We start from the raw sequence: 22499 nt of genomic DNA on the forward strand, positions 1-22499 counted from the left end.
AAATGCCATTTTGAATGGTAAGGTTTTAGGTCATGAAATTTATATTTTTGGAAAGAGGATGAAAAATGTGGTGTGTAGGAAAAAACCCCACCAAATTTGGCCTTATGGTTTGAGAGATATGGCCCTTTGAAGTTCAAAAATTGGTGAAAATGATTTGATCATATCTTGACAACCACACATGGGATTTGAGAGTTCTTGGACTTTTTGAAAATGGGAAGACAAGATCTTCAACTTTCATGTTGGGCATAAATTCATTTGGAGCTTGTATCATGATGTAAGTTGAGGATCAAGAAGTTTCCATTTTTGGCAGTTGAAATTACAGGTCCACTTTCTATTTCTGGAAAATTTCTGATTGGCTTGATTTTCTTCCATGATGAGGTTGAACATGATAGATGAGACTTATATAAGCATGAATGAGCTCCTTCAAATCAATTTTATCCATCAAATCCTTGATTAAATCCACAGTTGACCAAGTTTTGACTTTTCTAGGGTTTTGGATGACTGATGCACTTCTGATGAATTCCAAACCCTGATTCCTTGAGAACTTGACTTCAAATGATGTCTCAAGTTGTTTGAACCTTTGATTATTGATCATGGTGCCCAAATTCTGCAAGAATGGCCACCATCCATTGCTTTGACTGACTATTGACTGACTTTGACCTAGTTTCTGATGATTACTTTAACTGCAAGCAACAAGGTTAGACAGACAATATTTTTGTACTTTTTGAATGATAAACATATGAAAGCAAAGATATACAAATGCAAAGTATGCTTGGTGATCAAGAAACAAACCCACAAGGCAATCTATCCACTAAGAGGAAAGCAAAGGCATGCAATGATCCTTGAGGTTATGATATGAATGATATGGGCCATGAGGGATCTTAGGGCCCAAAATTGGGGTCTTACAGTTGTGGTATGAACAAAATTTGGATTTTAGGGGTCATCAATGGCATGGTCAAGACTCAAGGTGAACCATGACTTGTACAAGCCAATGAGGATCATAAACTAGGGTTGAGGTCCTTGGGTGACCAGATGAATCTTTATGTGTCTTCAATGGGGACCCACCATCGAATTAGGGTTTGAAGAGTGAGTCATGTGTCTTGAATGATCCTCCAAGCTTCTGGGATGCTTGAGGATGAAGATTAGGTTTACGGTGGCTTTGGCACACCTCAACATGATAAGTGAGTCTTGAAGCTTCATAGATGAACCACATGCCTTAAGTATTTGGAACATTATGGATCATTGGGCATAAATGCATATGAGATGACAGGTGTGGGATGCATGCTCGTGAATTAGGGATATGGAGGATGATATGGAGGTAAGGTAAATTTGAGGGTATGACAAAGTCTTTCAGCATTTTGTCTAAATATGTACTCTGCCTTAGAGGCCAAACAGTTCTTGTGATCTATCTCTATAGATCATGACTGATATATATATATATATATATATATATATATATATATATATATATATATATATATATATATATATATATATATATATATATATATACTTATGATTTGTAAAGAATATGACATTGTTGTGAATGAAAAAATAGCGTCTCTCGTAGCAAGTCAAAATATTTCTTTGTATCTTATGGACTTCATGTATTCAAGTGGTGATATTTAAAGGTTATGAGTTAATTCACTTGCCATGAAAATGACAGTTGTGAGTGAGTGGGTATGGTAAAAATGAATGAAGTAATTGTGGGTGTCTGACAGTATGCAATATCACTCCTCTCCCATCCAACAGTGGATAATCGCTCTATGAGCTTTTCCTTTTCTTACCTCCAACTGTCTTCTTCTTATGCTATATAAGTGAGACTTGGAGACTTGAAGAAAACGCACAAATTAGGGTTTCTTGAATCACAAGTTTCAACAAGAACCATGCCAGTCAAATTAGGGTTTTGTTGTGCAAGGGATGTATTGAGATGATTCAAAGGGTTGTGGTATGAACAAACATTGGATTTTAGGGGTCATCAATGACATGTTCAAGACTCAAGCAAGGCCATGAACCAAAAAATGCATAAATTAGGGTTTCTTGAATCACAAGTTTCATCAAGAACCATAGCCAGTCAAATTAGGGTTTTGAGGTGCAAGGGATGTATTGAGATTATTCAAAGGGTTGTGGTATGAACAAAATTTGGATTTTAGGGGTCATCAATGGCATGGTCAAGACTCAAGGTGAACCATGACTTGTACAAGCCAATGAGGATCATAAACTACGGTTGAGGTCCTTGGGTGACCAGATGAATCTTTATGTGTCTTCAATGGGGACCCACCATCGAATTAGGGTTTGAAGAGTGAGTCATGTGTCTTGAATGATCCTCCAAGCTTCTGGGATGCTTGAGGATGAAGATTAGGTTTATGGTGGCTTTGGCACACCTCAACATGATAAGTGAGTCTTAAGGCTTCATAGATGAACCACATGCCTTAAGTTTTTGGAACATTATGGATCATTGGGCATAAATGCATATGAGATGACAGGTGTGGGATGCATGCTCGTGAATTAGGGATATGGAGGATGATATGGAGGTAAGGTAAATTTGAGGGTATGACAAAGTCTTTCAGCACTTTGTCTAAATATGTACTCTGCCTTAGAGGCCAAACAATTCTTGTGATCTATCTCTATAGATCATGACTCATATATATATATATATATATATATATATATATATATATATATATATATATATATATATATATATATATATATATATATATATATATATATATATATATATATATATATATATATATATATATATATATATATATATATATATATATATATATATATATAGGATGTTTCACCAAAGTTTTATAGAAAAGCAATTTCCTAGCCAAGTTTTCACTTGCTGCAAGGTAGGGACATCGTTTCCTATGAGTAATATGTCATATACATATAATATGAGAAAGATGACCATGCTCCCACTAACCTTCTTGTGGACAAAAGACCCATCTTCATTTTTAATGAATCCATACTATTTTATTGTTTCATTAAAAGATATTTCAGCTCTAGAAGCTTGCTACAATTCATAAATTGATTGATGTAACTTGCATATCTTTTTGTCTTCTTCTAATATGTCAAATAATTAAGGTTGTATAATGTATAAATCCTTAAGGAGATTTCCATTAAATAAAGAAGCTTTGACATCCATCTACCATATTTCATCATTATGATATGCAGTGATAACAAGTAAAATGAAAACAAATTTGAGAATTGCAACTGGTGAATATGTTTCATCATAGTCAACACCAAGAATTTTCTTATAGCCCTTGGAAATCAATCGCGCCTCATACCTTACCATCTATGTCAGTATTCTTTTTGAAAACCCTCTTGCATCCTATAGGATTAACTCCTACAAGAGGCTCTACCAAGGTCCAAACCTAGTTTGTGTACATAGAAACCATTTCAGGATTCTTGGCCACTAGTCACTTCTCAAACTCAGAATCAGTGATGGCCTTTTGGAAGGTTACAAACTTATCTTGATCCACGAGTAATACATCACCTTAATAAGTTATGATATAACCATATCTTTCAGGTTGGAGATGTATCCACTATTACGGAAAACACCACTCATAACGGTTGGAAAAGGGATACAACCACGTCCGACCAACCATTGTGAGATATGGTGTGATTGTATATATGATTATTTTGACCATGATCGTGCAACCGTGATTATAAGTCAATTAGTGTGCAACCTATCACAATGGCTACTTTAAACAACCGTCGTTGTATGTCTCAACCTATCACAATGGTTACTTTAAACAACCATTGTTGTATGTCTTTTAATAAAACTAAAAAATGCAGTAGTAGAACAAAAACAAGAAGAAGAAGAAGAACAAAAGCAAGAATAACAAGAGCAACAAGAATAAGAAGAACAACAAAAACAACAACAAGAAGAACAAACAAGAATAAGAACAGCAATAAGAACAACAACAATAACAATAATAAGAACAACAACAAGAATAACAGCAAGAACGACAACAACAACAACAACAATAAGAACACAAGAACAATAGCAAGAAAAATAACAACTAACATTGCTAACTTGAATCCACGTTTTCCTTGTCTCACTCAAGTTAGAGAAGAGGTGATGCAGTTCTGAAATTTGTTAATGAAAGAAATGATGTTTTTGAGTTTTGTTTATAGAAGAAATGATGTTTTTGTTGGTGTAAGCCCTAGAGGCCAATACTTTTGGTACTTGTATCAAATTATTTATTAATAATAAAAGGCTTTTTCTTTATTATGTTTGTTTAATAAAGTCCCTAAAATAGTTAGTCCGTTTAGTGTATCAAGTGTGACTTAATTCTGAGATCCCATTAAACATAAGGACAATATTCTTAAACTATCCGTAGTCGAGCTTTGTTGTAAAGTGGGATGACATTAAAGCATTGAGATTATTATGTATATAGACTGATGATCGCATCTCATGGATCATGGATAAGGAGTTATCAAGTCTTAAACATAGGTATAAATATTAAGAGTAATATTTATACTGGATTGACCCGCTATGAGAATACTATATAGAATGTTATGCAAAGTGTCATAAGTTATTCTCATGGTGATAGTGGTGTATACCACCCTTCGACCTGAAACCACTATGGACCCTAGATGTAGAGTCGAGTGCCTTATTGTTGATCAAACATTGTCCGTAACTGGATGACCATAAAGACAATTGATGGTTACTCCACGAAGCATGCTGAGGGACATGAGTGACCTAGACGGAATTTGCCCATCCTGCGTAACAGGATAAATGTCTACGGGCCCAATATTGAACTAGACAAGGATGACACGGTTTATGCCTTGTGTTCAATATAGACATAAGGGCAAAAGGGTAATTGTACACATAAGTATTATCACAAAAGGATTTGTCAGATCACATGACATTTTCGTGTCTTGGGTAGCAGTGATGTGTTGATAGATATCGCTCACTGTTTGTTATGTTAAATACGTGATTTAATATAATTGTCAATGTCGCGAAAACCTACAGGGTCACACACAAAAGGACAGATTGATGAGAGATAGAGTAACTAAGGAACACCATAAGGTATGGTGCACTTAAGTGAATTGTAGAACATCGTAAGGTACGGTGTGTAAGAACAAAGTTGGTTCTACAATGTATCTCTAAGATTTTGATGATTACGAAGGATGAAACAAAAATGGTACCCTAACGAAATTTTTCTTAAGTGTGCAGGACTCTGATCAAACAATAAGATAGATAAATCATCAGATACAGAACCAGAAAGTTCTGACTCCAACACAAGCGCTAGCAAAAATGAAAGAAGTCAGAAACTCTGAAGAAGCACGATCTGAAGAAGTCAAGATTAAAGAGAAACTCTAATAAAGTCAAATACAAGTTCCCTCTGAAGAAGAACAGTGCATAGCAAGACTCTGAATACAGGATTCGCTGACTCAAAATGTGTAACCATGAAGAAATCTGCATTTAGAAAGAAACTATTTCTAGAAGGAAATTATGACGCACCCAAAACTGTTTTGGAAAGAAACAAGGAGAGTAATGACTTTAATCAGTCTTCAATGACCAAGATTCTGTCATCAACCAACAGTCCTCTCAAACTCCTATATAAAGGATGGAATGCCTCACAAGAAAATACACCTGAGACACTCAAAAATACAAATCCCTCAATCACTCTCTTTCACTATTTCACGAGTTGCTGCTCTTACGTGAAGAGTTGTTGTTCTTATAATTTTTGTAATATTTGCTTATTGTTAGAAGCACTGTGCATTACCAATCATCTCATTACTAAGACACTTCCTCAAGTGACTATGTGCAGTCTGAATACTTGAGAGGGCTAAGGGATTATTCTCTTAGACAGTTGTTTGTGTAATCTTTCAAGATTAGTGGATTAAGTCATTTTTGAAGGCGAAGTCACCTTGGCCGGGTGGATTGGAGTAGCTTTGAATTTCAAGCGAACCAGTATAAAATTTTGTGTCTCATTCTTTTATTCTGAGTGTGTCTATATTCTTAAAAAGTTTTATTTTCCAAAAACAATTCAAACCCCCTTTCTTGTTTTTCTCTACCTTCACGGTGTACTTAAGTAGAATATGAAATATGGTAAGGTATCATGTGCTTAGTGATTTTGGCATACTATAAGATATGGGCCACATACACTTAAGTGGGCTTTTTAGCTTACAACCTACACAAGTGGTTCTATAAATAGAACCCTTGTGCAGAAGCATTAGTGCAGTTCTAATTTTGTTTCTCTCTCTCTCTCTCTCTCACTCAAAGCCTTAATTCGTAGCAGCTAGCACTGAGATTGAAGAAATCTGTTCGTGTGGACTGAGTAGAGGCATTGTCACCAATCAACATTCGTGATCGCTCAGAAAATCTACATTAAAGGTTTCAATCGCCACAAGAGGTAACGATTCTATCACTGATCATGCCCATTCGTAAGGATCGCTAAAGGAGAAGTTTTTAAATTTCGTTGTGTTTGGGATTGCTATTCTCCTTCAGTTTTCAAGCTTGATTTAATGGATAAATAGAGTGTCATAAATCTAAGATGATGTTTGGGGGTAGAAGATGAAGTTTGACTAAGTTGGAAGTTCATCTAAGTTTTAGGTTTTACTTGGATCACTAACGATAGTATCTTGAGCCCCAATACTCACTAAATGGATGATAAAAAATTGTTTAAGGACAGTGAACAAACTCAATAAATACTCTTATATTTCCCTATGACCCTGAGTGACTTTTCACCACAGTTGGAAGATCCAACCGTGGTAAAAAGTGGCTTAAAAATAAATAAAAACAAAATTATAGGTGCTAGGATTCGAACTCATGACTATGCGCCACTTTTTACCACGGTTAGAGGTTCCAACGTGGTAAAAAATGGCTTAAAAATAAACAAAATAAAAACGTAGGTGCTAGGATTCGAACTCGTAACCATGCGCCACTTTTCACCATTCCAAACGTGGTAAAAAGTGGCTAAAAATAAATTAAAAAACAAAATTGTAGGTGCCAGGATTCGAACTCATGAGCAGGCGCCACTTGTAACCACGGTTTGAAGTTCCACCCGTGGTGAAAAGTGGCTTAAAAATAAAAATAAAAATAAAAGAAAAGTGCCTAAGTGAATAGATTATATCATGACGGATACTTTGGTCGAGGTGAAATGGTGTTATGAAAGATACTTTTATAGTAGTGATCCTTTTGACCTACGTCGGTCTTGTTCTACCTGAACAGGTTTCTCTTCCACAACTTCTAATGTTTCCTGCTCTAATTTCCTCTATAGGGATGTCACTACTTCGGGATTCTTGAATTTCTTCGAGCTCTACTTTCCTCCCCTTGATTCCTTTTGAAATAAAGTTATTTTCCAAGAATACTCTAATTCTAGCAACAAATAATTTTTTCATAAAAGGATTGTAAAATTAATACCCTCTTGTTTCTTTAGGATACCACACAAAGAAGTATTTATCTTATTTACCCTCAAGGTTAGTTGAAATTTGTCATTTCACACAAACTTCACAATCCTAAATCTTAATGTAAGACATATTTAGTCTTTTACCATTCTATATATCATATGGTGTCTTGTCAACTATTTTAGATGGAACACAATTAAAAGTGTAAGATTGTTATCAATGGAGCATGTTCCTAAAAGGAGTTTGGAATATTAGTGTAAATCATCAAGGATTAGACCATGTATAACATGGTTCGGTTTCTTCTCTTAGATGGTCATAAAATTCTAGGTTTAAATATTCACCACCTCGATTTAATCGAAGGATTTTAACATCATTTTCTAGTCGGTTTATACTTCATTTTTGAATTACTTGACCTTTTTAAAGGATTTTGATTTGTGTTTCATTAAGTACATATAACCCTTGATTCCTAAAAAGCCCTTTTCTATTTTTTATCTCTCTTCATTCCATCTTCACTCTCATGAGTGAACCTTGAAACCATTTCAATTGACTTTCAAAACCATTTAAACTTAACTTTGAAATCATTTTAGCTTAACTTTTTCAAAACAATTTCAATTGACTTTCAAAACCATTTGAACTTAACTTTGAAATCATTTGAGCTTAACTTTTCAAAACCATTTCAATTGACATTTCAAAACCATTTCAAACTTAATATTTAAATCCACTTCAAATTAATGTTTATTAACATTTAAATCCATTATTAGTAAACCTTTAGTAATATTCAAACCATTCAAGTTAACCATTCAAGGTCATCCAATTTCATATGCCAATTCATTTCAATGTTCAAAGATAGCATACCATTACAATCCATATTTCAATCAATACACAATTAATTCTATCCAATAATATTCATTCAATTTAAGCATACCATTCCCATACAATTTTCAAACCTTCAATCCATACACATCAACTTTCCCCAAAATATTCAAATCAATTCCATGTACATTTTTCATTCATAACTAGTTTGTCTACCCTATTTTGGTGTTTTGTTCTGAAAAAGTAAATTGTACCTTTTACTTTTCTTGTGAAAATGTTTTCTTGGTTTTTGTTGTTGTGGATTTTTACAGCCTTACCATGTTAGTGTATTTCTTATTGCAGTAAAATGTGAGCAAATGAGTAGAAAGTGTGTTTTTTGCAATGTATTAAGCTTGTTTGCATTGTGATGTTTTGTGTTGATATTGCATTGTCGTAGCTGTTATTGTTGAGTGGCTTGAAGTTAGCATGTTGCAGGTTTGGTGCATTGAGTGGATTGGAATTGATGTTGCTTTGTTGCATGTATTTATTGAATTGGGCATGACTGGTGCATGGTTTATTACACAGCTGTTGTATTGGATTGCTCCTAGAACACTAACTTCAGATTCAAATTCTCTCTAATTCTTAGTGATTTTTTTTCAATTTTTCACTGCAGCTTGACTACCATCTTCTAATGTTGCCTTATACATTGTTCCATAGGTGCTCTTTCCCATTATCTCAGTAGTTGCCCACAAGAGATTGTCGACCGTGAAAGCGAGCGGTCCATCAAAATATACTAGTTTGCCTCCCGCTTCAACTTCTCCGGCGATAGGAGGGACTCCTTTCCTGTCCTGGCAGAAGTCGCTACTGATCTTGCAGTAACGTGCCCCTCTTCGTCATTCGATGTTTTTCTCTTCCAGAACAGGCAGAAGAGCAGGATACATCACACAGTTATCATGACTACAAGTAACACTCCTTCTACAAAGGAGGATTATGTCTTTAGTACCAAGTTTCTTATGATGCCGATATTTCGATACTTCAGAAGGTGCACCTTCTCCTTCGGAAGGAGCCGGAGAGGAACATTGAGTTGAAGGACTATAACCACATAGTTGAACACTTCCCACAAATGAGATTGAGTTAAATTTTTGTGCTAATAAAGTTGGAACAGGACCAGAGAGATTATTATGTTGAAGGGACATAAAAGTGAGAGAATTCAAACTAGTTAAGCTAGTTGGTATTGAACCAGACAAAGAATTGAAGCTCAAGTTAAGCCAATAAAGCTTAGTGGAATTTCCAAAACTCTCAGGGATTGTTCCTGTTGTTAAAGAGCTGAACTCCTCTTAGATTAACGAGAAGTCCTAAAGATGAAGGGATTGAACCAGTGGTTGTTATGAAGACTAAGCTTTCTGAGACCTTGAAGTTACAAATTCACATGAAAATGACACAGCAAGATTTGTCTTGCCCGCTTTCTTAACTCCATTCGAAAATTATCCGTTTTGACACCTCCGTGTAGAAATGATTTCTCATGAATGAACTCAATACGGTTAATTATTTGATTAGCAAGCATAAGAACTGTCTTTAGTGATAACTTTCTACTACAGAAGTTAAAAGTTCTTCAAGACTAGATCCAAACAGATTTATCACTAAAACAAATGTAATCTCCCTTCTTGTAATAAAAATTCGAGTGCCAATTTTTTCTAAATTAGGTATGCTTTGGACATACTTATGATTTGTAAAGAATATGACATTGTTGTGAATGAAAAAATAGCGTCTCTCGTAGCAAGTCAAAAATCTTTCTTTGTATCTTATGGACTTCATGTATTCAAGTGGTGATATTTAAAGGTTATGAGTTAATTCACTTTCCATGAAAATGACAGTTGTGAGTGAGTGGGTATGGTAAAAATGAATGAAGTAATTGAAATATGAATGAGTATGTGTATGAATGAATGGAAGATTTCCAATGTGAATGAAGAAGTGTGAATGCAAACTTGCATATGACACATAGAAATATGAAATGGTGAATATGGATGAAATCTCCTTGAATTAAGAACGAAAGGGAAAATGATGTCCTATGAGAGAGACAAAACATGTATTGAAATTGGTCACAAGAACGAAAATCATGAGATTCCACCTGATTTTATCAAAAGATATCAAACATCTAAGGCCAAATGGAAAGTTAAAAATCTAATAGTTATGGAATGGCAAGTGATAGCAAGTCTAAATAAAGACCGCTGGGGGGGGTTGCTTCATGACCAGATGAAATGGTCATGGGGAACAATGCAAATGAATGATTGATTGGGAAAATTTTCAGGACCAAAATCAGGGTATGACAGTTGCCCCTATTTAAAAATCCTTCACCAGAGGAATATGAAGCAGCACCTCTTCATCGGATCGTAGTGGGGGATGGTTAAATACCATGGAGACCCAGATTTTGATCCTGAAAAATGAAAATGCTATGATATGATATGCATGGGTGAAGGACTCTTTACTTCTGAATTTATCTGTTAGGGACACGGTGAACCCTTAACAAGAGATGTCATGCCAGACAAAACAATCTGTGGGGAAAACTGATGGCCCACATGGGAATATACAACTGGGGGTAAAACAAACTCGCTGGGGATAACAATCCTGCTGGAGAGTCAAACACACATTGGGGAGTACTCAAAGTGAAAATTGATAAACGACACTTGGAGTACCAGAGATTTTGACGGTAGGTTCACACATGACTTACTAACAACTCGAACATTCATCTTTTTTTTTGGGAAAATTCCTACAACAGGTTCATACATGACCTGACAATACTGGAATAATCAAAGAGAAAGGTTCTTTAAAACAAGTTCAGACATGACCTGGTAATACTGGAATAAAGGCTCAACAACAGGTTCATACATGACCTGACAATGCTGGGGAATATCAAGAAGTTTTGACAGCAGGTTCAAACATAACTTGACAACATTAGAAAAATCCAAAAAGAGTATATCAACAGGTTCATACATGACCTGATGACAATTTGAACATTCTTGACAAATCCGGAGATTTCTCACAAGAAAATCATCCGATAAAAAATTCTAGAAATTACTGTCAATGAAAGAGTCAAAATGACAACTTTCTAGGAAGTGCTAGGGCCAACAGGATAGAAAACTCTCTGTAGGTGCAACAACAATTGGACTTATACCATAAACATATGGTACAACTCTCTTTGAACGGATTAGTGTCAGTTACGACTAGACTTCAAGGGTGCTGGTGACGACCAAACTTAAAGATACCATTTAAAGATGGATTTGACAGACGCTGGTGACAACCAGACTTTAAAAGGATACCAGTTACAACTGAATTTGATAGATGCTGGTGACAACCAGACTTTAAAATGATACCAGTTACAACTGGATTTGACAGATGCTGGTGACAACCAGACTTTTAAAATGATACCAGTTACAATTGGATTTGACAAATGCTGGTGACAACCAGACTTTAAAATGATACCAGTTACAACTGGATTTGACAAATGCTGGTGACAACCAGACTTTAAAATGATACCAGTTACAACTGGATTTACATATGCTGGTGACAACCAGACTTTAAAAGGATACCAGTTACAACTGGATTTGAAAATTTGTGCGCCAGCTACAACTGAGCTTAACAAATAATGCCAATAACAATTGGACTTAACACAAATGCTAGTTACGACCAGACTTATCATACCATTGACGAATGGATTTTATCAAAGCCCAGTTACAATTGTGCTTGAGGTAATAATTATGATTGGATTTGACAGATGCTGGTGACAACCAGACTTTAAAAAGATATCAGTTACAACAGGATTTTATCATTCGAACGCCAGTTACAACTGGACTTAACGGGTGATGCTAATAACAATTGGACTTGACGGATAATGCCAATAATAATTGGACTTGCAGACAATGTTGGTTACAACCAGACTTCTAGGTACCAATTACCATTGGATTTTGAAAACAAGACGCCAATTACAACTGGACTTGAGAGGTAACGCAAAACAATTGGACTTACAAACCATGTTGGTTACAACCAAACTTCAAAAAGGTACCAGTTACAACTGGATTTGGAAACAGGACGTCAGTTACAACTGGTCTTGACAAAAGATGTTGGTAACAACCAGATTTAAAGAGATACCAGTTACAATTGGATTTGACCAAAGACGCTGGTGACAACCAGACTTAACAAACGATGCCAGTAACAACTGGTCTTAGAGGTCGAGGAATGAAAATCCACAATAAAACCTGAGATTATGCAAATGAGCATGAAGTACTTCGGGTTATGCATGATTTTGATTTTGCTTATATGCATGATATATGAATGATCATGATATGCAAATGCCAACAATATGCAGCCTGGAAATTAGAGGAAAACTTCATTGAGGTACTGAATCCTCAACACTAACAACTCAACCAAATGAGTGAATAAATGCATCATAGGGGGGATCTATCAAGTTGAACAGTTATAACTGGCCCAGTAATCCTTTTAGAGAATGATAAATTTGTGCTCTCTAGAGATATATGTAGATTATTCCAGGAAAGGTCTTGCAACTTGTGGCTTGTGGGGAAAGACGAAAGATTTCCTTTTAATATTTCCACATGTCAAAGCAACAATCGTGTTTCTCAATATGTAGAAAAAAATATTTTTAAGTTCAAAATTTCATTATTAAAAAATAAATGGCATTTTGCATAACAAAGAAAATCAGAGAAAAAAAACAGCAAATGGTAGAATTTGATAGACAAACTTGTATTTATTCAAGAATGGTAGCACGCAAATGGTGTAGCTCCAATGTACGTTACAAATTTGAAAATGGCAATAGGAAAAGGTTTACATCGAATCGCAATGACTACTACTACTCCTAATAACAATGACTCCACAAAACCTTATTTCTGAAGGGGGCAGTTGGATTGATCTTCCAACTTTTAGCTCTTCTGTGTTGATCAGTGACAACTGATGCAGTCTATGCCTTTTGTCCTTAATTTTTTCCTGGATCACCCTTTCGGTTTTTCAATCCACCGGGATGCTCCTTTTTCCCTAAGTCGCCCTTTCAGGTTTTCAACTTAGCGAGCTACCATTTTTTTTATCCCTAACTTTTGCCTGGACTGCCCTTTCAGGTTTTCAGTCCACCGAGTTTTGTTAGGCATGGTATCTTTTGACTACATCAGAGTTCACAGGGTGAATGAGATCTTTTCCATCCATAGTTGTGAGAAACAAAGCACCTCCAGAGTATGCTCTCTTTACAACGTATGAGCCTTCATAGTTGGGAGTCCACTTCCCACGTGAATCTTTGTGTACTGGCAAGATCTTCTTGAGCACGAGATCCCCTTCCTTGAACTCTCGAGGGCGGACCTTCTTGTCGAACGCTTTTTTGATTCGTTGTTGGTACAATTGTCCATGGCACAGAGCGGTCATACGTTTCTCATCAATGAGGTTACATTGATCATAGTTATTCTGGATCCGTTCGGCTTCATCTAGCTTGGCCTCCATCAATATTCTTATTGAAGGTATCTCTACTTCGACTGGGAGGACTGCATCCATCCCATACACCAAGGAGAATGGGGTTGCCCTTGTTGAAGTGCGGACTGAGGTCCTGTATCCATGCAGAGCAAAGGGTAGCATCTCGTGCCAATCCTTATAAGTTTTCACCATATTTTGCAGGATCTTCTTGATGTTTTTGTTGGTAGCTTCAACAACACCGTTCATTTTTGGACGATATGGAGAATAATTATGATGGTCAATCTTGAAACTCTCACATAATTTTGTCATTGACTTGTTGTTCAAGTTTGAACTATTGTCAGTGATGATCTTGCTTGGGATTCCATAGCGGCAGATGATCTCCTTCTTGATAAAGCGAGCAACCATATGTCTCGTCACCTTGGTGTAGGAAGCAGCCTCCACCCATTTAGTAAAGTAATCAATGGCAACCAGGATGAAGCGGTGACCATTGGAAGCTTTAGGCTCTATAGCACCAATCATGTCGATGCCCCACATTGAGAAGGGCCAAGGTGATGTCAAAATATTCAACAGTGTTGGCGGTACATGCACTTTGTCAGCATAAATCTGACATTTATGACATTTTCTTGCATAGCTGAAATAATCGGACTCCATGGTCAACCAGTAATAGCCAGCTCTCAAAATCTTCTTGGTCATGGCATGCCGTTTAGCATGGGTTCCAAAGGATCCTTCATGAATCTCCTTGATTAACATGTTTGCTTTGTGTCTATCCACGCATCTGAGCAAAACCATGTCATGGTTTCTCTTATAAAGCACATCATTGCTCAAAAAGAATTTAGACGACAACCTCCTCAGTGTTTTCTTATCCATCAATATAGCATCTTTTGGATACTCTTGACTTAGAAGATATCGCTTGATGTCATGAAACCATGGTTTACCATCAGTTTCTTCTTCAATCTGCTGACAGTAAGCAGGCTCGTCTCTTCGCTCGATTCGAATAAGTTGAGCTTCATTACGGAATCTGACTTGGTACATTGATGCTAATGTTGCCAAAGCATCAGCCACTTGATTCTCTACTCTTGGGATGTGATGGAAAGTGATATCATCAAATTATTCTATGATCTTTACAATATGAGAACGATACGAGATCAGCTTTGCATCACGAGTTTCCCATTCTCCTTTGACCTGATAGATCACCAAGGCGGAGTCTCCATACACCTCAAGGATCTTGATTCGGAGATCAATTGCGGCTTCAATGCCAAGGATACAAGCTTCATACTCTGTGACATTATTCATACAATCAAAGCATAACCTTGCTATGAAAGGGGTAAAGCCACCATTTGGATTCATCAAAACAGCTCCCACACCATGACCACTATAATTGGAGGAACCATCGAACAAAAGCTTCCATCAAGATCCTGGTTCTGGTCCTTCATCTCGGCCTGGGATTTCACAATCCTTTACCACCATGATATCCTCATCGGGGAAATCAAACTTCAATGGCTGATAGTCTTCAGCTGGTTGATGAGCAAGATACTCTACTAAAACACTTCCCTTGATTGCTTTCTGGGTTACGTACTGGGTGTCGTACTCTGACAAGAGCATCTGCCAACGGGCAAGTCTTCCAGTCAAGGCAGGTTTCTCAAAGATGTACTTTATTGGATCCATCTTCGAGATCAACAAAGTAGTATGGCAAATCATGTACTATCTCAAACGACGAGCGGCCCATGCTAGCGTGCAACAAGTTTTCTCCAAAAGCGAATAGCGACTTTCACAATCAGTAAACTTTTTACTCATATAGTAAATAACATGTTCTTTCCGACCAGTTTCGTCATGTTACCCTAGCACACAACCCATTGACCCTTCAAGCATAGTCAGATACATGATTAATGGCTTTCCTGGGATAGGTGGAATCAAAATAGGAGGCTCTTGCAAGTATTGACGAATTTTCTCAAAAGCACTTTGACAATCAGAATTCCATTCGATAGCTTGATCCTTTTGAAGCAATTTGAAGATAGGCTCACACGTGGCAGTCATATGTGAGATAAACCTTGATATGTAATTCAAACGTCCAAGGAAACCTCTAACCTTTCGCTCAGTGCGTGGAGAAGGCATTTCTTGTATAGCTCGGACCTTGTCAGGGTCCACCTCAATTCCTCATTGACTAACGATGAAACCAAGCAACTTCCTTGAACGGACACCAAATGTGCATTTTGCAGGGTTTAATCGTAATCTAAACTTTCTGAGGCGTTCAAACAGCTTCTTCAGATGGCTCATATGATCTTCTTCATTCTGAGATTTAGCGATCATGTCATCGATATAAACCTTTATCTCCTTATGCATCATATCATGGAAAAGAGTGACAATAGCTCTTTGGTAAGTTGCCCCGACATTTTTGAGACCAAAAGACATCACCTTGTAGCAAAACGTGCCCCAAGGGGTAATAAAAATGGTCTTCTCCATGTCATCTAGAGCCATATTGATTTGATTGTATCCAGAAAAACCATCCATAAAGGAGAATACAGCAAAACTCGCAGTGTTGTCTACCAGGGTATCAATGTGTGGTAAGGGGAAATCATCCTTTGGACTAGCCTTGTTTAGATCCCTATAGTCAACGCACATCCTCACCTTTCCATCCTTTTTGGGCATAGGTACAATATTAGCTACCCATTGTGGGTACTTCGCCACTACGAGGAAACCAGCGTCAAACTGTCACTTGACTTCTTCACGAATCTTCAGAGACATATCTGGTCTTGTTCTTCGGAGTTTCTGCTTTACTGGCGGGCATTCTGGCTAAAACGGAAGCTTGTGCTCAACGATGTCGGTGTCCAGGCCTGGCATATCCTGGTATGACCATGCAAATATATCCACATATTCTTGTAGCAGCTTAACCAATCTCTCTTTGACGCTTGCTTCAAGCGTAGTGCCGATTTTGACTTCTTTCTTCTCTTCCTCTGTGCCAAGGTTGATTGTTTCCATCGGTTCTTCATGTGGCTGAAGGGCTTTGGACTCGTGCTCAAGCAACCTTTACAATTCATCGGGGATGTAACAATCTTCCTCACCCTCTTCTTCCACTTGGTAAATAGGGGAGTCAAAGTTATGAGAGGGAGTAGAGTCATTGGATTCAACGGGGTTATCATTTATTCTGCATGTTTGAATGATTGATTTTTTTTAGAAAAGTAAAAATAAAAGATGCATAAATGAAAAGTTTTTTGTTTGAAAAGATTGCCATTTTCTTAAGAGAAATCAAATAAATGAATAATAATAATTTAATAAAATGTCTTCCATTCACTGATAATGATTATTTGAAAATGAAAAGGGGCCCTACAACATGATCCATTAGCCTTGGGCAGAGCTAAGGAAAAAAACAACAATTATTACTTTGACAAAGAATTTTTTTTGGGGATCTCAACCGCCTTCCAGTTGTTCAAAGCTGTCTCACACCGGTAAACGAAATAGGGCTCATCTGCATCTTCGGCGCTATCTCCAATTGCATTGACCTGATCTCCATGGATGAATCATGTACTGAGGAACACTTCCTGGATGCTTCGGGTGTTGTCCTTTGCAGAGACTCAGGCTCCTTTCGTAGCGGAAGGCACATATCCCAGACCAAAGCGATCATGCTTCTCACGAACATTAATAAGCTGGCCCCAACCTTCAGGGTTTCCTCCTTCAATGCTAGACTTTGCGCTTTTCAGAGAAGCGAAAGATGAACAAGCTTTCCCAGTCAGGCCCTTCATCTCCATAAAAGTGGCGTTGGCTATTTCAAGAGCTTGGAAAGAAGTTTCCAAAGCGTCCTCATCAGCCTCGACATACCTGAAGGACGAAAGGTGACTGACCACAAAGTCCTCATCTCCAAAAATGATGATCAACTGATTATCCACTACGAACTTCATCTTCTGGTGTTAAGTGGAGGTGATTGCCCCTGCAACATGAATCCAGGGACGCCGCAATAAGCAGCTATACGCTGGATTAATATCCATGACTTGGAAATTAATCAGGAACACATGAGGGCCAATCAATATGGGCAGTTCAACCTCTCCAATCACGTTTCTCCTGGAACCATCAAAAGCTTTCACTATCAAGGCACTAGGCTTCATAGCCGGTCCTTGATAAGATAACTTGGCGAGTGATCTTTTCGGCATAACATTCAGAGAAGATACGGTATCAACCAAAACTCTTGCCAAAGCATCACCTTTGCATTTTATCGAGATATGGAGAGCACGATTGTGATTTTGTCCATCCTCGGGTAATTCCTCTCCACTAAAGCTTAAAGTGTTGCAAGTCGTGATGTTTGCAACCACCTCATCAAATTGGTCTACTGTTATGCTTTGTGTTACATGAGCTTGGGCAAGCACCTTCAACAAAGCCTCCCTATAGGCTTACGAGTTCAATAGCAGAGATAAAATAGAAAATTTATATGGTGTCTGATGCAGCTGGTCCACAACCTTGTAATCACTTCTCTTGATTAACTTCAAGAATTTGACAATATCTTCAGATTGGACCACTTCGGTTTCTTTAACGAGAGTTGCAACTGTGGATTCCTTGGCCGACTCTTGAGGAGTCACATTGAATTCAGGCGTATAGATTCGACCACTACGTGTCATTCTGCTCATTCCTGCAATATTGGTGACGTCCTCACTCAGAGCTTCTATCACCTCAACATCTGCACTTCCTTCAACAACCTTGTCTACAGCGGTAATCTCATATTTCCAAGGCACAACCTCGGTGCTCTCATATGGAAAAGGCGTGGGCATACATATCTCAACAGGCGACGGATGACTATTCGTAGGAACCATTTCACTACTGTAGTATGGGATTTCGACCGATTCAGGTAAAATGAAGCAAGGTTCAATTACCAACACATCTTCATTCTTTGTAACGCTGGAGATCTGAAGCACTCCTTTATTCATCAAGTCTTGAATATTATCTCGTGATATCTGACATCCTTTTGGGTGTGCGGCACACTCTTCACAGTTGTCATGACGAACATCAATTAGGCCAGCTTCCACCAATCAGGCGTGGAATGCTGCCAAAGGAGTTTTAACATCATCCACATTCCCAACCCTTTTTACAACAGGGAGGGATAAAGCTCAGTGTACGACATTGGAATTGGATTGAAGGTCGCCCTATCCCCTTGCCTCATATTCTGGTTCTGAGCATTTTTCCTTGGAGCTTGAGCTCTCAGTTGTTGATAGACAGGAGCTGCTGGAGCTTGTTGATAAATTGGAGGAACCGCAGCACGTTGTTGCACTGGAGTTGGTCGATAAACTAGAGGCACTTGATAAGCCTGAGCAGGTTGTTGATTGAAGGCGGACGTCACAACAGCTACGTACGGTTGCAAGGCGTACTGAACAGGATACATGGGTTGCTGATAGGGAAAGGGTTGTTGAACATACTGTTGTGGTGAATATTATTGTTGTCTCCTTCTTAGAGGGGCTCTTCCTTGGCCAATAGTCACAACATTGGTTTCACCTTCCTTCTTTCTGGGAAACCCTCCAGAGAACTTCTTCGGATTAACACTTGAAGTTCCAGCCACAACCGCAAGTTTTCCATTTCTTAAACCATATTCTACATGAGCTCCTATAGCAACTAGCTCGGAGAATCCCAAGGAAGCACTTCCAACCATCTTCTCATAGAATTGGGGTTGGACAGTGTCGATGAATAGTTCAGCCAATTCCTTCTCGGCTAGAGGTGGTTCAACCTGATAAGCCAGTTCCCTCAATCTCTGAGCATATTCCGTAAAGGACTCTTTGTCATGCTGAAATATGCTTTGCAACTGTCTTCTGTCAGGCTCCATGTCCATGTTGTATTTGTAGTGTTTTATGAACGTGCCTGACAGGTCTTGGAAACATTTGATCCTATTCTAATCCAGACCTAATACCACTTGGAAGGAGCCCCGCTCAAGCTATCTTGAAAACAGTGGATCATCAACTTGTCGTCTTCCACGTGGTCATCCATTTTATGGTAATACATGATGAGATGGATCTTTGGGCAAGTATGCCCTTTGTATTTGTCAAAGTCTGGAGTTTTGAATTTAGCCGGAATCACAAACCCAGATACAAGGCACATTTCTTTGGCAGCAGACCCAAAGACAAGGTCTCCTTCTAATGCTCAGAACTTCTTCTCAAGGAGTTGCATGTTCTCCTTCACTTCTCTGAAATCTTCAAATATTACTTCATCACTAACAACGGTTGAGTTGACAGTCTGATACATGTGATGTTGATCTTCAAAGTGCGGAATGTGCCTAGCATAGGCAGCTGGTGGAGCAATGGTATGGACGACTGGGCGTGCATCGGTGTAAATCGGTAACGACACAACTTGTTGGACAGATTGCCCCATGTCATACACTACTTTCGCTTGGGGGATGAAGTCGTAAGGTAGCCCATATGAAGGAAGGGTTAAAGCTAACATCCTCTGAAGCTGGACTTCAACTGCTGGACCCGTGATCTCCAAAATCGCATCGCTTGCGGAGCCTCAAATCTGAAGGTTAAAGCTTATAGCATCTCTCTCATCTGGGACATGCTCCCTTTGATTTCATCTAATTCAGCTCTAACTCGGGCACTCTCTTGCTCTTGTTCAGTCATCCTTTGTCTTTCTCGGGCGCGAGTATTGTACGGGTGTTGAAGATTCAGTGTGAAAATGGAGGAAGAAAGGACGGAGTGAGACTCTATTTTGAAAATGTATGAATGCATGTATGGATGCATCTTGTTTGCACAACTCTTGGTTAGTTTCAGTCATTCATTTCAGAAATGCCACAACATTTGTTCGCAAATATTTAAAGTAATAAGGAAATAAAACACAATAAAATGAATCCCAAAAGAGATTTTTCATTAATTCAGAGCAAAGTTCAAATACAAACAAAGTGCTTATGGCTTATGGGCTTTCTGAACCGTAGCAAGGTCGGTAGTCAGCCCCTCTAACATCGCCTTATAAAACTTAATGAAATTAAAGACTTGATGCGGGGTGTTTTCTGGACACATGCAACAATCAGCTTCTTGCAATTTCTCAGTTAGCTCTTGCATGACGAAATTGGCGAATTTGGACAACCTTAGAAATTTTCCCTTCCACTTAGTGTAAAGTCCTTGGAGGTTTCTCCAGTATCTGCACTCACTCAGCAACATCAGATAGGCAGTATCCTGATCCATACCCTCAAGTGCCTGGATCCTAGCATCGGCTTATTCCAACTGATAATTCAAACGTGTGTAAACTCTTTCTGCCTCTTTAATCCTTAACTTCTCTCGTTCCAAAGCATCCTTGTATTTCTGAATGGTGTTCTCAAGTTCACTAGTACGAATCTCAGAAATCAGTCGTGCTTCCCTTTTCATTTCAAGAGTCAACTCCAGAGTTTTGTTGAGTTTTTGGATCCGGAGTACAGCTTTATCCAACTCCTCTTCCTTTGTCTTGAACACAGATTTAGTACTATAGAGTGCTTGTCCGAACTTTTCTTTCCTTGCCTCAGACTCCCTAGCCCTTTTGTTGGAAATTTTGAGCTCTTTGTCCATCTTCTGTTGACCATCTTTCAAATTATCATTCTCTATCGAGACTCGGCCAAGCTTAATCCTCAAGTCAGCATTCTCCAACTCCAGCTCCTTAATATGGGCATTAAGCTTCTCCGCATCTTCAGGTAATATGGGTTCTGGCTCAGGAACCAAAAGATAGATAGAAGGATCAAATGGAAAAAGGAGTTTAACCATCTGAACCCTCTCTCTCACCCAATAAGTATAAGGCTCTCGAGCGATGACATTTCTCTTACCTAATTCCTTACCCTTTCTGATAACTGCTTGCCATGACCTCTTGATCTTCTTCACCATGGGGTGATCTGCTTCAGCACTGTGTACGATGAAAGGCTCTAAAGCTTCAACTTTTGGAGGGCCATTCATAGGGTAACCATGCTGCCTCAAAGATAACACAGGGTTGTAGTTGATGCAACCCTTGGTTTCTATTAAAGGTACATTGGGGAAGTCTCCAATGCTAACAATAACATCCTTGGTTTCCCAATCCCTGATATACCACTTAACATGATTTGAGGTAAGGGAAGCTAACTTCTGAGAGGGCTTGAGTTTCTTTGAGACAAAAGGGGCTTCTTCGGGAATATGAGATCTAAACCAGGCATGCAACAGTTGCGCAAAACATAAAATGGTTCCTCCCTTCTTCTCGTGACGTTCCTGGAGAGCATAGTGGAGGTCTGCTAGGAGGAACGGTACAGGGTTACTAGAGAGAAAGATCCTCACCGCTAGGTGGTCCACAAAATGGTCAATATTTGGGAAGAGAACTATCCCATATACCAATACAGCTAACACATCATAGAAAGCTTTCTAATTCCCTTCTTTTTCCATCTTCTTAGCTTGATCTTCCAAGAACTTCCTAGAAAAACCATTGAAAGCTCCTTTCACATCCCAATTGTCCACGACTTCAGAAACCTTCAGACCCAAAGCTAAAGCTATCCTCTTGGGAGGAATACCTTCATCAAACTTCGGAAATGGATTATGATCCTTCAAATTCTGGCCTACAATCCTCTCAAACTCTTCTAAGGTGGGAGCCAACTTGAAATCATAGAATGTGAAACAACGTAGGGGTGGATCATAGAACTGAGCAATAGTCACCGCAATCATCATGTCCATCTTCTCATTTAAGATGTCCAGAATTCTCCCATAGTCTTGCACAAAGTTGTTGATTTTGATTGGTGTTACTTTGACACTCAACTTCTACAGGCTGGAAAGGTCCACATTTTTGTATTTGAACTGAAAAGTGCTTCTTCTCTCAGGATTCATTTTGCTAACAAGTCTTGGATTCCTGAAACAATGCGAAACAAACTAAGAGTTTTGCTTTTTATACGTATGCAATGAATGGATGGATGCAATGTG

The 22499-nt window shown here is 38.3% G+C and overlaps 1 pseudogene; it reads right to left on the minus strand.

Moving 5' to 3' along the window:
- Window positions 1–8576: 8576 nt before the first annotated feature.
- On the minus strand, window positions 8577–9521 carry LOC127081109 (probable leucine-rich repeat receptor-like protein kinase IMK3; annotated as a pseudogene).
- Between the last annotated feature and the right edge of the window lie 12978 nt (window positions 9522–22499).

The sequence above is a fragment of the Lathyrus oleraceus genome, chromosome 5 (genome assembly GCF_024323335.1).
Source record: "Lathyrus oleraceus cultivar Zhongwan6 chromosome 5, CAAS_Psat_ZW6_1.0, whole genome shotgun sequence".
NCBI classification, from domain to species: domain Eukaryota; kingdom Viridiplantae; phylum Streptophyta; class Magnoliopsida; order Fabales; family Fabaceae; genus Lathyrus; species Lathyrus oleraceus.